Raw genomic sequence first — 5,000 nt, 5'->3', positions numbered from 1 at the left:
GTGTGTGTGTGTGTGTGTGTGTGTGTGTGTGTGTGTGTGTGTGTGTGTAGCTTAGTACTCGGTCAAACCACCTCATTTCCCTCCGTGTGACAGTCCCCTGAAACGACTCGAGTGAATCTCAGCTCCAGATTCTTTCAATATTGGTTCATCGACCAACTAACGAACATTTTCCATAAACTCTGATTCTTTAGTTTCAGTTCATCATGAAACTGTTGGAGTCAGACTCTAGTGGTCATCAGAGGAACTGCAGCTTCTGGTTCTTCATGTCTCAGCCCTGGAAGTTGCTGCTTGTGTCACCGTCATTAGTTTGTCAAATATCAGCTGATATTTCATCATCAGATATTTTTTTAAAAGTGTTGCTAGGAGACGTGTGGTTGTTCTCTGACGGTCACAGTCTGAATCAGCTGTGAAATTCAAACAGCAGAATGTCGCCTGACGAATTAATGATTTATAACATAAATGTACCCTCGGTTTGTTTGAACGTAACTTGTTTTTTATGCTTTCACGCTGAAACACATTAATCTGCACATCATCTCTGGAGCTGTAATTGATTAATTTATCACGGCAGAGATACTCGGTTGTGTCAGACCGCATGTGTTTCATTTTGACCAAAGATATCTTTTGAATAGGTTGATATTGATCAGTGAAAACCTCCTGGTCCCAGGTCTGGACGCCTCTGCAGCTCTGCAGAACATCAGCAGAGACAGGAAGTTAATAAAGATGATAAAAGTATTTTACTGCTCTGAGAAACAGACGAGTCCAGGTCCTGATGCTTTCACCTCACAGATGAGTTCAGACCTCAGACTGGATATGAAGACAGTTACAGGAGTTTAGTCCTGGTGCAGGTTTCTCTGCTCTGAGTTACAACAAGGAGCTGACGGCTGAGGAGAAACTGCTCTGATCTCAGACTCCTCGAGCTGCAGCTGCATCTTTCAGTATTGGTAATAGAAATGATAGCACACACACACACACACACACACACACACACACACACGGTTCAGCTCCAACACACACAAGGTTCAGCTCCAACACACACACACTATGAACATTTGCTCCATGGGTGTGGCCGAGCAGTTTTTGTGTGTGTGTGTGTGTGTGTGTGTGTGTGTGTGTGTGTGTGTGTGTGTGTGTGTGTGTGTGTGTGTGTGAACACTTTTTCCTGCTGAGACAAGCATCTGCTTCTTTTTCAGCACAGGAAGGGGAAGCCCCACAACACACACACACACACACACACACACACACACACACACACACACACACACGAAGAGGCCAAATACCGTGAGCTGACACACTCCCCTTCGTGCAGAAAATGCAGGAGGAAGCGTGAAGATGCAGATAACACACACTGCTTATCACAACACAACACGCAGCCTGACACACCAGCCCTGCAGATAACACACACACACACACACACACAGAAACCAGTCTATCTTTCAACATATTATTAAGATTGTATATGTGTATCAGTTGAAGCTGTTGTTAGTAACATTCAGCAACACACGAACCAGAGGATTCATGTTTTACTCATTTCAGTCTCACCCCCTTAAAAAAAACAGAAGATAATGTGACTAATTCACAAACTCATTTTCAAATGCTTCACACAAACTATTCAGGTTTTTCGGGAGATAAATAACATCCACAGAAAAACCGTGAGACGTTCAGGAAGCGACAAACTAAACGGGTCAAAAAAAAAAAGCAACAAGCAGGATGTTTGTGAGTGACTCTGAAAATGACCCTAACGACCTTTAGGAGAAGAAGTCACGTGACCGGCCTCGTTCGTGGTGAAGAGTTGGTTAAATTTAGGGAAGTAAAGCAGAGTCTGGAGCCTCATCTGTGAGATATGTGAGTGTGTATGATAAATGTGATGAAGAACAGATGGAGGTCAGTCAGAGTCCAAACACAGACGGAGATAAACCAGAGTTCACTTCATATTCTTCGTTGTGTTTCCTCACTGTTGTTCGGCTGCAGGCCGCTGGATTCAGGGAGGTGTACGTGATGGAAACGGGAAACAAAGCCGCATCATCTGCTGATTATTTCAATTACAACTCAACAATTCTATTAAAAACTAAATCATTTTTGTCGCAAAGTAAAAATTTAATTCTCATCTTTCCAGACTTCTGTGCCAAAAACAACAATTTTTAAAAGCTGAGGCCGGTCGCTCAAAACACCTTACGTTTCCTATTAAATATGATACTTAAGCTTTAATTTCTCCTTAGCGGAGGGAGTTACTCAAGGGTGTTGCACAGAATCTCTTAAAAGGTTTCTTTAGTTAAGGACAAAAAGTTAAGAAATTTGCAGCAGTGAAAGAGATTTTACAGCAGTAAAATTCTGCTGTTTCCATGGAGACCCTTTGTGATACCTGTTAACATCTCTAGTTTTTTTCTTTAGTTTGGTCACTAAGGTCTTCTGTGCAAACAGTTTAACTGACTTTAAGTGATTCCTGAAGTTTAAGACTAAGATCAGGAGAAAACCTTAAATACTAAAGGGAACACGTTAAGGGGAACAGGGCGTTTAAAGGAAACCTTAATTTGAAAAGCTTAAATACCTAAGTATACTTAAGAAATAGCAGGTTTCAGGTAAAAACACTCAGAGAAACAAAATCCTGCAAGGTTTGATGGTGGGTCCAGGTGGGCGGGGCTTGGTGACTGCTTTGTTGTGACATCACAAAGTTCCAGAAGTCCTGACGGCTGGTTTTAAGGCTCAGTTTCTGAATACAGGCTGTGTGCATTTCTCTGTGGACTGAGGCTTTGATACTTTCACAGTATTAATATAGAAGCTAGAGCTGATCTATAATCACACTACACATGGACAGAGACCTTTATACTGGAGGAGCTTTAACACAGATTCAAATTTCTACTTTTCAAATTTAATATCCATTAAAAAAAAAAACAATATTTTGATATGATTCATTTTCCATCACTACAGGTTGAAAGATCCTTTTCTGTGAGTGTCTTTATTAACATGTAGGACGGATGTCAAGTCAGAGATTTAAAGTCAAAGACTGGAGACTACACTTTCAGCTTTTCAAAATAAAACTCCCCCTGATCAGCTGACTGTAACGATGTCGTGCTGCTGGCTCCGTCCAGTCGACCCTGTTGCTGACTCACGTCTGATATCAGAACGTCTCCACAGTGTTTGTGATAAAGCTGCTGAGGGCCGGTCAACACTGACGCCATTGTCCTACTCCACACACACACACACACACACACACACACACACACACACACACTCTCTCTGAAGGTCATGACTGTGTATCAATGTTTGTTTGCATGTATGAAACAGTCAGGAGTTCTTATCTGTGTGTGTGTGTGTGTGTGTGTGTGTGTGTGTGTGTGTGTGCGTGTGTGTGTGTGCGTGTGTGTGTTTGTGTGTGTGCGTGTGGGTGTGTGGGTGTGTGGGTGGGGCCTGTTTACTTCCAGGGGTCAAACACAGTTTATTCCGTCATATTTCTCTGCAGCTTGAATTCTTAGTTTTTCGTGTTTTATTTCTTTATTGCTAAAGAACCAATCAAAACCAAAGAATCCTGGTGTAACTGTTTTTAACTTGTTCAATTGTTAGTTTGTTTTTTGTTTTGTGTTTTATTTTTGGCGACAGCCAGAGCGGCGGCCATATTGTTGTCAAGTTGTCCTTCCGTCCCCATTGTCGTGGACACGATATCTCCGTAACGCTTCCTTCATGGAACTTCTTCAAATTTGGCACAAACATTCACTCCGACTCGAGGATGAACTGATTAGATTTTGGTGGTCAAAGGTCAAAGGTCAGAGTTAGTGTGACCTCACAAAACACAGAAATTATGACAGAATTTCTCACAAAGGATGAATATTTTTCATAAACAGGGATGTAACCTGAAACTAGTGTGTGTGGCGGAGGGATACGACCACGAGGAGGTGATTGTAGTTCACTTTATTTAAGATATTAAGTTCTGGATGTCGGAGGCCTCTCTACAGCTCAGTCGGGACAGAGCCGAGGTCTCGGTCGTTGGCTCTGAAGCTCAGAGAGAGAAACTCTGCCCCGGAGCTGAACCCGAGTGAACGAGTGAAAAACCCCGGAGTCGTCTTTGACTCAGATCTTTGAGCTTCACATTAGAAACATACTTCTCTCTGCTGGAGCTGCAGCTCGGCGGAGCACATGACTGTTCGCCGGCCGCCGCTGGAATTTAGAAACAAATATAAAATGTTAATTATGACCCATCAGGCTCCACATGGGGAGGCCCCTGAGAACATCTGACCTGTTGTGTGGAGGTCGGCTCGTCGCAGCCTCTCAGCTGATCCCGGGGCCTCATTTAAAATGAATGGAGACTGTGAATCTGCTGTTTTTGCCCCAGAACTCTGGAATAATTCATCTTTCATCATTATATCGTCCAAGTCAACAAGAACCTCCTTTATATGCCCTCGTTTTGTTGATCCGACGTCTGTTTGACGCTTTTTGTTGCTGAAGAACTTTATGATATTAGTTTTTAGTTTAATGATTAATGAACTGAAAGTCTGAACCCTTAAATAAAGCTCATTATAGTAAATACAGGAGGTGCTAGTGTTTCATTATTCTAGTATACAGTCATTTTGGTGACTGTAGTATCGGTTTGTTATTGTAAACTAGTGCTAACTAGTGCTAACTAGTGCTAACAAGCTAGCTGAGGTCTCTGTCTGTGTTGGGAGTTAAAGAGCTCAGTCTGTCATTTCTTAACGAGAGATCGAGTCTAAATCTGAGTCTCCAGCAGCTGAAGATCCTGAAGGTTGAAGTGGGTTTTGAAGGGTCAGTGCTTGTGTTATCAGCCTGCTGTGACCTGTGACCTTTGACCTTTGCCCTCACTGCTGACTGCCTCAAAACATTCACTGAACAGAATCTGAATTTGCTGTGGAAAAAAGAAACGTGACAGAAATCACTGGAGTGTAAAGACGCACATGTTTATCAGCTGTAAGTGTGTGTGTGTGCGCGCGCACACGCGGGAGGGGTGTTGGGGGGGTCATGCCCTCTCCTCCCTTTTGCTGTCAGGTTTTGCA

At 42.8% G+C, this 5,000-nt stretch overlaps 1 protein-coding gene across 2 annotated transcripts in view; it reads left to right on the top strand.

Annotated features, from left to right (window-relative positions):
- The window catches only part of LOC130181076 (spectrin beta chain, non-erythrocytic 1), a 99,578-nt gene that overhangs the window by 52,460 nt on the left and 42,118 nt on the right, over nucleotides 1–5,000 (top strand). The gene's annotated exons all lie outside the window — the stretch shown is intronic.

This window comes from Seriola aureovittata, chromosome 14 (genome assembly GCF_021018895.1).
Source record: "Seriola aureovittata isolate HTS-2021-v1 ecotype China chromosome 14, ASM2101889v1, whole genome shotgun sequence".
Lineage (NCBI taxonomy): Eukaryota > Metazoa > Chordata > Actinopteri > Carangiformes > Carangidae > Seriola > Seriola aureovittata.
The sequence above is the reverse complement of the archived record's forward strand: the minus strand, read 5'-3'. Positions and strand labels throughout refer to the sequence as shown.